This window comes from Lactuca virosa, chromosome 4 (genome assembly GCF_052849685.1).
Source record: "Lactuca virosa cultivar CGN04683 chromosome 4, Lactuca_virosa_CGN04683_v6, whole genome shotgun sequence".
Classification (NCBI taxonomy): domain Eukaryota; kingdom Viridiplantae; phylum Streptophyta; class Magnoliopsida; order Asterales; family Asteraceae; genus Lactuca; species Lactuca virosa.
The window spans coordinates 272,280,186-272,291,758 of record NC_136429.1 but is presented as its reverse complement, the minus strand read 5'-3'; the positions used below and the strand labels follow the sequence as shown (position 1 = coordinate 272,291,758).

At 40.8% G+C, this 11,573-nt stretch overlaps 1 long non-coding RNA gene across 1 annotated transcript; it reads left to right on the top strand.

Annotated features, from left to right (window-relative positions):
- The first annotated feature begins 963 nt into the window (after nt 1-963).
- Nucleotides 964-2,518, top strand: LOC145168835 (uncharacterized). Its single transcript, XR_013742127.1, has 4 exons — nt 964-1,253; nt 1,791-1,964; nt 2,118-2,166; nt 2,239-2,518. It is a non-coding gene; the product is annotated as an uncharacterized LOC145168835 (long non-coding RNA).
- The last annotated feature ends 9,055 nt before the right edge of the window (nt 2,519-11,573 follow it).

The following is an 11,573-nucleotide window of genomic DNA, read 5'->3' as shown; positions in this document are numbered from 1 at the left end:
TAATATTTTTGAAGAGAAGACAAGGATAGACCGTAGACGGAATGTCTATTAGGGCAAGAAGTTAAATATTTTTATTAAATCCACACGTAACAAGTTTTATATTTTGCAATTAAAACATCATTCACTAAGGTGTTATTTTTTTTTGACTTAATACAGAAACAACAATTTAATAAAGAAAGCATGTGTTTGACATTCACTTTTCCCAAGTGTAGTGTCATTTTCTCACATATTTTTTTATTTTTTTCTCAGTGAACCTGGGACTAGATCTTATGTGGATCCTGTTGGGTATTGGAATGAGAAGTATGCACCATGTATAGAGCCTTCAACAGAAACAACAACAACCAACCTTACAAATGGAAATCACTCCTCTAAAAAGAGTGCTTAATCTCAATTTATATCATAATATCATATGCATATTTACGCAGTTTTTAATGATGCACAATGGATTGTCGTATAAAAGTAAAAATTGATGGTGGTATTTTAAACTAGTTAAATGGTATGTATTTTTCCACCCTCCCATTATCACCTCTATATCTTTTTCAGCTGCTTACCCTGTATGTGGCATCTGTGTGCCAAGGGGTAATCAGCTGCTTACCCTGTATGTGGCATCTGTATGCCAAGGGGTAATCAGCTGAAATACTAGATTAAACCATTTTTTTTTCTTTGGGAAATTTTTTTTTTTATTTTGTAAAATGACATCGTCATCTTGGGAAGTGACAGGGCATTTGCAAAATGATGGTATTCACCGGTAAAAGAGATTGATGTTATCTCACAAAAAAAAATGAATTTTGCAAAAAAAAAAAATAATAACAAGTTTATAAAGCGGTTTTTGCGTAATGGACAATCATTTTGTGATGTTTGATGCATATATTGCAAGTGATATTTGATTAAAAGGTGGAGATTTTATGATATTCTTTATCCATTTTGGTCTATTTGGTGATTGTCCTAAAAACTTTTATAACCAAAAGCCATAAAATCATATTAAAATCCATAACCGGATCTTAATAATTAATCAAAGTAACTCCTAAGAAAATTGATGTCACTCAATTAATGGGGGCGTGATTAAAATCAAGTGGAACATTATTAGACTGAAAGGAGTGGGCATCGCTAAGAGACTCGCCACCGGTCGCCACCCTCGCCAAACACCGCTCCCTGGAATGCGCCATCCTAGCCTCGTCAACAGATTAGCGAGAAGAGAGAGAAAGGTTTTAGGTGGTTTGGGATTTCTCCTCCCTCTGTGCAATGTCCGAAAGGTATTCCCAATCTTGGCTTCCCCCTTCGTGTAACTAATCTTCGTTTGTTAACATCACAAACAATGATCCATTAAAAAAAAAATCATTTTGTATTTCTCTTCATCTCCAGTTTGTGATTTGTTCTTCAAATACTCGTCATGTCGACAGTTTCTTGATTAGTTGCGGGGAAGCACTTCTACCCTGTCGAGAACACCAAGTTTGAACCAAAATTCCGCTGTTTTTTATGTGGAAGCAAATGGAATCAGATTGATTCACGATTTTAGAACAGTTCACACTATTTTATATAATTTCTCCAAGTTTCCCCTTATCCCCATCCAAATGCAAAGATTTTGCACATATTTGCCGTCTGATGATCCATTATGCATCTCTATTGTTTTTGTTTCTGTTCTTCATATTTCAATGAATTATCAACTCCTGTACTCTATTTTTGTGATTTATGTGTTTGATTTCTGCAATTTACCTTTGTCTTTCCATGGTGTTTAGACGAACGCCAAGTGTTTGATGAAATTTCTCATATATCATTTATTCTGTATGTAGCATAAAGACCTTAATGTGTTGGGCCATCGGTGATCATTACAAGGATGTTTTGCTCAACAACTTCATGAGTTAAAAACAACCAGGTCAAGCTAAGACATATCCAAATTGGTAAAAGAATGAATAACTTCATAGTTATGTGTTGCATGTGTTGGGCCATCGGTGACTATACCATAGGTAGGTAGCCATGATCAGTCTTTGGCATCTGTTACATGTTTTTATGACGTGAGAATTGCTTCATTAGATTATCTTCACATGTATCTTTATGATTTTATTAATGTGTGCTCTGTGCCAATGTGTGATCTGTGCAATGCCACTATCTGATTACAGGAGTAATTCAAATATATGCATTCAATTGAGGGTGTTGTTGCAGTCAATGGTAAGATATTCCTGAAATTTTAATCCATTGATACATTTTTTTCATGTCAATTTAATGGTTTATGATCTCCAGAATTTCAAGGGAAAAGAGTGATAAAGAAATCATGAGAGGGATTCAGGCTATTATGAGATAGAATTGCACTTGTTTATTCTAGAAGGCCCAAAAGGGCAATTTGGGAAAAGTGGCTAAAGTTGGTTTCCCCCGGAACAATCATTGGTGATTGTGTTTATCTTTTGATCAAATTTATTATCTTCCTGTTATACTGTTCTTTTGATTTCATTACATCTCAATATCTATTTCTCATCACAATTTGTACGTGTGGATCACAATTATGCTTCTATTCCAAGTTTGTTTCGGTATTAAATAAAGTAATTAAATTAAATTAGAAAAATGTTTGTGTAATATTAAAAAAAATGTTTGTTTATTAAAATAAAGTAATCAAATTAAATTAGAAAAAAATAAAAAAAATGGAATGCTAGGAGTGTTACTGTCACACCCCCAAAACCTATGAACGGCGGAAACGTTCTGCGGTGGATGACGTCATGTACAGTATCACAACAATGCAAGTAGTAAACAAGCAACAACATCATCCATTGCATTAATAATATAATTTCATACAAGTGTGTTCTGTCAAGTTTTAAAGACACCAAAACAATATACATCAAAAATATAAGATGAGTCTGGAATGAACTTCATCTTCTCAAAACCTGGCTCCGGTACCTGTCTACTGGTGACCTGAGAATAGAAGTTATTTTGAAAGAGTTTATCCGCTTTAAAGCTGGTGAGATCATAAGTATGTTAGTGTCTGTGTTTGTTTGATAGCATTTGTAAGATGTTTTGTAAAATGTACTGTATATGTTTGTAAAAAGTTTGTATTTGTTTGAACTCTCCTAGAAAACTCTATGTTTCCTACTAAAAGTAGCCTTCTACCAAGGCATCTAGTGTCTGTGTGTGTATCTCTTGTAAAAGTGTGTATTTTCCCAAATCCGACTATCATTAACCAAAAATATAGTTTTTACATCATTGTTTATTGTGTGAATAACACAAAGTAAAATGTAAGGGAAAATGTTATAGTACTGTAGTGTTGTATTAAGTCACTACTGCTGTACTAACTACCTTAAGCCAAACGTAAAATTTTAAGGTAACATGTGATCGGCCTGTATCTTGCTACCAACTCAATAGTAAAACGACAATGTAAGATGCCGTAAAAATGACGTTTGGCACCCGTAGACTTGCAAGTCCCACTGTAGCGAGCAGCAAGGTGTAGGATAGTCAATCCAGTATAGATCTATACACAAACTCATACGCTCCCCAATTAAGGAGATTCTGATACAAAAACAGTCATGGCAGGTAGTGTCATGCCATGTTTAATGGCTCATATAAATGTATTATTGTAAATGTTATGTGATTTGTGTGCTAGCTTTATTGTGTGTTCTTTCTCTGTCTAGCCTGTATGTTTGTTTCTCGTCATAGTGTCTATTGTTTGTTTCTCATCACTCTGTTTTATGTTTGTTTCTCATCACTCTGTTTTATGTTTGTTTCTCATCATAGTATGTACTGACTCATGTATGAACTGACTCATTGTATGTTTCATTGTTCTAGTAATAGTATCTTCCTAAACTACCCCTATGGTAGCTTACTAGCAATGTATGAACATGTTTGTATGCCCTTGCTACCCAAGGGCATGTAACTGAATGAAAGAAATAACCTTTCATATCCATATACATATACATAATATATAACTAGGATTCAAACGACCTTCGGACAACTAACCTTGATACCCTAAGTCCACAACCAAACAAGGAACATGAAGTAAGGTAGGCTAGCAGTCCTAAGTCTTTTCAATCCTACTTATATAACTATATCTATATAGATACACAGAATATAAGTTAAAAAGAGTTTAAGTAAAAGTATTTGATAAGTAAAAGCGTTTGTAAAGTAGTTTGAGGTAAAACAGTTTGATCAACAGTTTGAAAAGTAAGAAAACCATTTGTTTGGTAGTTATTAATCATAGGTGATTGATATAATAACTATAGTTGTTCAACTTGTACCCCCCCCCCCCCCCATAAAAGCATTTAAAAACATTTAAAAGGTTAATTAAGGGGGTATGAACTCACCTGTAGTGAGTGGTTTGGATGAACTGAAGAGATAGGATTGCTAGGTGTCAAGTGAAGACTTGTACACACACAATGATCATATTTAACATATAAATACACATATATGCATTCAATTAGTCTTTAAACAACTAATTTATAAAGTTAAGACATCCTAAGACAAGTTAAACACTTTATATAAGTGTTATAAGTCCCAAGGATTGCATCTAAGTGTTGTAGGACCAAGCTATGGGGTTTAGGGTTCAAGGGAACCCCTTTCATGAGTTTACGGTTTCTTGACCATAACCACATGAGTTTACGGTCGTAAACCCATGAGTTTACAGCCGTAAACTCACACCCCTTTGACCATTTGTTGTTTTGAAGGTTTCTAAGTCCTTAGAAGTGTTTCCTCTTGAAGTATAAGTCTATGGAAGAAGTTAGGGCACCATTTCACTCCTATTTGGAGTTTACGGCCCTAGCACCATTTCCCTTTGGGTTTACGGCCGTAAACCCCTATGGATGATGGTATTTTGATGTTTTCAAGTCCTAAACACATTAAGGTATAAGTCTAGACTAGTTTCCAAGGCTAAGGAAGGGACTAGGGTCACTTTGGCCCCTTAAGAAGGGTTTACGGTCCAAGGCGTTCTTGGACCGTAAACACCTTTGATCTTGGTGTTTCCTTGTGTTTTCTTGATGTAAAGATGTGTAGCAAGCTTAAACATACTCTAGGATAGAAGTACTTACAATATAGAAGCTTGAAATGAGCCAAAAGTCCAAGAACACTAGTGTGTGTTCTTGGTGTTCTTGGTGAAACTTGAAGATCAAGCCTTTTGGACTAATTTTTCGGATAGAAGTGTGTTAAAACACTAGATTAAGTGATATACTAACTCAAAAGGGCTAGAAACACTTACTAGATTAAAGATCTTGAACAAAACTTGGATGATACTTGAGAGAGTTTGATATTTGTTCTTGAAAAAGTGGAAAAGTGTTAAAAATGGCTAAGTGCCACTTATATACCCCTTTCCCTTAGGGTTTACGGCCGTAAACACCATGTTTAGGCCGTAAACTCTAGACTTTTGATGTGTCGGGACTTTATTGTTGCACAATAAACCCTAGGGCATCCTCTCTCCTGATATCTCCTAAAGTATTAATCCTAAAATACTCAAACTTATTCCAAAATGTCTGAAAATTTAACAGTAACTGTTTTGACTTCTATTGACTTGACATGTTGTACAGAATAGAAATTTCGGGTTGTCACATCATCCCCTCCTTAGAAGGAATTTCGTCCCGAAATTAGAATTTAAGCAAATAAGTAGTTACAGATAACTAAGTAAAAAGACGAGGATATTTCAATTTCATCTGATCCTCTCGCTCCCAAGTGAATTCAGGTCCTAGCTTAGCGTTCCATCGAACCTTCACTATCGGGATGCGGCTTTGTTTCGTTTGCTTGACCTCCCGGTCCATGATCTCTACTGCTTCTTCCACGAAGTTGAGGCTCTCGTTGATCTCGATCTCGTCGAGTGGGATTACAAGAGTCTCGTCGGACAGACACTTTTTCAAGTTCGAGATGTGGAAGGTAGAATGTACGTTACTGAGTTCGCTCGGTAAGTTAAGTTTGTAAGCTACAGGGCCGATTCTGGCAAGAATCTCGAAAGGCCCAATGTACCTTGGATTTAGCTTTCCACGCTTTCCGAAGCGTATTAAGCCCTTCCAGGGTGAGACCTTTAATAGAACACGGTCGCCCACCTGGAATTCCAACGGTTTCCTTTATTTATCAGCTTAGCTTTTCTGTCGGTCTCTGGAGGCTTTCAATCGTTCACGAATCTGAACGATCTTCTCCGTCGTTTCCCGAATGATTTCCGGACATGTGAGAGTGCTTTCAGGAACTCGTCCCTTAGCTAACTGGGCATCACCCACCTCAGCCCAGCACAGAGGAGATCTGCACTTGCGGCCGTAGAGGGCCTCGAATGGAGCAGCCTTTATGCTTGTGTGATAACTGTTGTTGTAGGAAAATTCGACAAGGGGTAAATGAGTATCCCATGCTTTCCCAAAGTCAATCATACAGGCTCGTAACATGTCCTCCAAGGTTTGGATAGTCCTCTCACTTTGCCCGTCTGTCTGCGGATGGTAGGCTGTACTCATATCCAGCCTAGTTCCTAGGGAATTTTGTAGCGACTTCCAGAACCTAGAAGTGAACCTACTATCTCTGTCCGAGATAATGGATATAGGAACACCGTGCAGTCGTACAATCTCTCTAATGTAAGTTCTTGTAAGCTTCTCCATCTTGTCTGTCTCTTTGATAGGCAGGAAGTGCGCGGACTTGGTCAATCTGTCGACGATGACCCATATGGTATCAAGTCCACCCGTTGTCTTGGGCAACTTGGTTATGAAATCCATAGTGATCCGCTCCCACTTCCATTCGGGGATCTCAGACTGTTGAAGAAGACATGAGGGTTTCTGGTACTCGACCTTGACCTTTGCGCAAGTAAGGCATTTACTTACGAAGGTAGCAATCTCTGCTTTCATGTTAGGCCACCAGTATAACTTTTTAAGATCCATATACATCTTATCTGAACCTGGGTGGACGGAATAACGAGTGTTGTGCGCCTCGTTCATGACCAAGTCTCTGAAACCACCAAGTTTCGGGGTCCAGATCTGATCCATGAGATAATAGGATCCGCCACCTTTGACTTCCAAGTTCTTATCCATCCCACGAAGGGATTCACTGTTCACATTTTCAGGTTTCAAAGCGTCGAGCTGAGCTGCCTGTATTTGTGTGGATAAGTGTGAATGGATAGTCATAGTCAATGATTTGACTCTACGACCAGAATATTCTTTCCGACTTAGGGCGTCAGCTACTACATTGGCCTTGCCGGGATGATAACGAATTTCGCATTCGTAGTCACTGAGTAGTTCGACCCACCGTCGTTGTCTCATGTTGAGCTCCTTCTGGTCGAATATATGCTGCAGGCTCTTGTGGTCTGTAAAGATTGTGCTCTTCGTACCGTACAGGTAGTGTCTCCAGATCTTCAAAGCAAAAACAACTGCTCCCAGTTCAAGATCGTGGGTCGTGTAGTTGACCTCATGTGTCTTCAGCTGTCTCGAGGCATAGGCGATGACCTTACCTCGCTGCATCAGAACACATCCGAGACCTTGGTTCGATGCATCGCAATAGACAACAAAGTCTTCTATCCCTTCGGGGAGGGATAGTATTGGTGCGGTGCACAAGGCTCGTTTGAGCGTTTGGAACGCTTTCTCCTGCTTTTCTTCCCAGTCAAAGAGTACGCCCTTCTGGGTAAGCGTTGTAAGAGGCTTCGCAATGCGGGAGAAGTTCTGAATGAACCGGCGATAGTAGCCAGCGAGGCCTAGAAATTGACGAATTTCTGTAGGCGTCTTCGGTGCTGACCAGCTCTCAATGGCTTTGATTTTGGATGGGTCCACGTGGATTCCCTCTTCGCTAACCACGTGCCCTAAGAATTCGACTCGTCGGATCCAAAATTCGCATTTTGAGAACTTCGCATAAAGCTTCTCCGCGCGCAGGGTTTCTAAGACTAATCGCAGATGTTGGGTATGCTCATCCTTACTTCGAGAGTAGATAAGTATGTCATCGATGAAGACGATGACGAACTGATCCAAGTAAGGACGACACACCCTATTCATTAAATCCATGAATATTGCGGGTGCGTTTGTTAATCCGAATGGCATCACTACGAATTCGTAGTGCCCATAACGAGTTCGGAAGGCCGTCTTCGGAACATCCTCCTCTAGCACTCGTAGTTGGTGATATCCGGATCTTAAGTCGATTTTGGAAAAGAAATTCTCCCCTTGTAGTTGATCGAATAAATCGTCGATCCGAGGCAAAGGATAACGATTTTTGACGGTCAGTTTGTTGAGCTCCCTGTAGTCGATGCACATACGAAATGATCCGTCTTTCTTCTTGACGAACAAGACTGGAGCTCCCCAGGGTGAGAAGCTCGGTCTTATAAAGCCTTTGCTGAGCAGCTCGTTAAGTTGACAGTATAGTTCTTGCATCTCTGCAGGTGCTAGACGATAAGGCGATTTGGCTACGGGAGTAGCCCCTGGGACTAAGTCGATTCTGAACTCGACTTGTCGTTGCGGAGGTAATCCTGGTAGCTCTTCTGGAAAGATGTCGGGAAAGTCGCGTACTACTGGAATGTTCTGAATAGGTTTCGTTTCTTGGTTCACATCGACCACATGAGCAAGGAATGCGCGACATTCCTTTCGCAAGAATTTCTGAGCTTGAATGCTCGAGATAATACGAAGGTTTGTGCCGGGTTTGTCGCCATATACTACTAGGGTTTCGCCAGACGAAAGATTAAGGCGGACAGCCTTTTCGTAACACATGATGTCGGCATGAAGAAAACTCAACCAATCGATGCCGATGATGACGTCGAAACTTTTAATTGAGACCGGCATGAGATCGATCGAGAATGAATGGCTATCTAAGGTTAAGGTACACCCTATGAATATGCAGCTAGTGCTCTCTGTCTTCCCATTATCCATTTCTACTGTGAACGGTTCTTTGAGTGCTCGTGATTTTTGCTTAAGTAAATGAGCAAATTTTTGGTTCACGAAGCTCCTCTCCGCTCCACTATCAAATAGTATACAAGCATAAGAGTTGTCGAGGAGAAACGTACCAGTGACCACTGTGGGGTCGGCAACCGCCTCCTCATGGCCTATAGCCAGAACTCTTCCTACTCCACCGGCAGTCCCTGCCTTGGGGCAGTTCCTTTTGTAGTGGCCCACATCGCCACAATTGTAGCAAGCTTGGCCCACTCCAGCGCCGGGGACTTGGGTGATTGGCCTCACCGGAGATTTGCAGAAACGGGCTGTGTGCCCCTTCCTGTTGCAGTTTACACACTGCATTTCCCGGCAGGCTCCCACATGGTGGTAGTTGCACTTGTTGCATAGCGGCAAACTTCCAGAATACTGCTTTAATGGAGCAGCAGCAGTGGCAGGTGTTGTCGCACTATGAACTGCCACGATTTGCTGTTTCTTGGCAGCCTTCTTCTTTTTCTTGTCATCCCAGAATTTCCGCTTGGACTCTGCAGTTCTGGCGGTTTCTGAGATGGCCAGGGTGGTTGTTGCAGCCGGGGTATGGACCCCGTGGTCAATTAGCTGCTGTGCCAATCGCTTGGCACTATCAAATGTAGTGGGGCGTGATGACAATACTTTTCCCTGGTATGGTGGCACCAGCCCCCATATATATCTCTCGATCTTCTTTCCCTCTGTATGAATCATGTTGGGACAGAGGGCCACCAGTTCACAGAACCTGGCGGTATATGCGACGATGTCGGAGCCCTTCATGGTTAGGCGCCAAAGTTCTTCCTCCAGCTTTTGGATCTCGCCTCTCGGGCAGTACTCCTCAATCATGAGGTCTTTCATGGTGCCCCAGCCCATATCATTTGCCACCACTAGAGATAGTGACTTAACATGGCTATTCCACCATGTTAGGGCTTTTGATTCGAAGGTGCAAGCGGCAAACTTGACCTTGCTTCTCTCCGGGCACGAGCAGATTTCAAAGACCGATTCTGTCTTCTCGAACCATTGTGAGAGTACAATGACTCCGCCAGTTCCCCTAAAGGACAATGGCTTGCAGTTTGTGAAGTCTTTGTAGGAGCACTCTCTCGAGCGCACAGGGGTTTCCACCTGAATAGTCGGAACAGGAGTCCCTCCTCCAGTGGAATTTGAGGAATGATATTCAGCCATGGTTGTAGCTACAGCCGCAGCTATAGCAGCATTTAGAGCTGCTGTATCAAATTGAGGAGTAGGTGGAGTTGGTGCGGGAGGATTGCGTCTTGTTGATTTACGTGGATGCATCTTTGAACTGAAAGTTTAGAAAGATGAAAACATTGATAAGAATTTGATAGAAATATGATGAGAATGACTCATGGACTAACTCTTCATAGCCCAACAGCGTAATTGAATGAATACTTGAATGAAGATGAAAGCATTTGGATAATAATTTCCATTAGATTAGATATCTGTCAAAGACACTGGGATTACAGATGTAACAAGTTCGGGAAAAATGACATAGAAGTAGGTCTTACATCAACCAAGATTGGAAAATTTTGACAGAACTACGACCTAATAATTGACCTAACGGTCTAAGGTTGAACAAGATAGGAAATTAGCCTAAAGTTTTTACATAAACTAGGTTATATCCAAAAGAGAAGTCGATAAGACTCTAACGGCGACGAGAACTGCTAGAGTGAGTTCTTGAATCCGATAGGAGACGCTCTATGTCCCTCACACGCCTATCAGATCTTGCTTGCTAAGTTCGAAGTTCCCTGACTTCGGATCGGGTTTCAGCAAGTTCCCTCTGAAGCATTGCATTACTAACCTGAGCCCTTTCATGAGCGGACTCCAGCTGGCGAATGCGGACAGTGTTAACACCAAAATTGGCATCCACTTCTACTACCCGGTCGATAGCTGCTCGACCCTGCTCGGTGTTCCGAGCAATCCTACGAACCATGATAGGTAGGACCCTATCAGCTGTACCTCCCTCCGTAAGGTTGTAGAAACTTCTGTCTCCATTGTAGGGAAAAGGTTGACCTTGTTCCTGACTCCACCTATTAAAGTTTGTGGCCCACAGAGGTGTGGGTCCTTGGAATGCGGGACGAGGGTTTGGGTTTTGAACAGCTGGGGGTTGGTTGTTGACTTCTGGCTCTGATTCGGAACCATCAGAAAAACCTTCAGCTTCATAATCATCTAAAGGGATTGGGTGATTATCTTCTGGTTCTTCTTCCAGCCATCCTGCGTTGTCGTGGTTGGGATAGTACGGGTCTCCGTGGGGATGGAATCCAGCCATGATATCTACGCGAGAAAAGGGATATAAGAAATAACTAATTTAGACTTACTAAGTAGATAATTATAAGATGATCTTTATTAGTTGCTTGAATACTTGTTTAAAGCATACTAGTTACATGTAACGCAGACGGGATAGACCTTCGAATAAGTGACCCTAACCCTAAGCCCACAGCCAAACAAGGAACAGGAAGTAAGGCAAAGATCACAGATTCTAAGTCTATGACATCCTAGCACCTATAACCTTAGTGTATCCACTAAACAACCATTGATATACTAATAAAGACCTTTAGTTCTCAAATAAGTAATTATTGTAACACAAAATACTCCTATAGCATTTTTAAGTTTAATGTTATGTTCTACTGTTCTCATTGTAGTAGTGTTGGTAAGTTTTTAGACTTGTTGCAACCTCACAACCACACTTAGGCACATGTTAATCACTCCTCGGATAACGTAGTTGATCAGGCTACATCTTCCTAGGGTTGA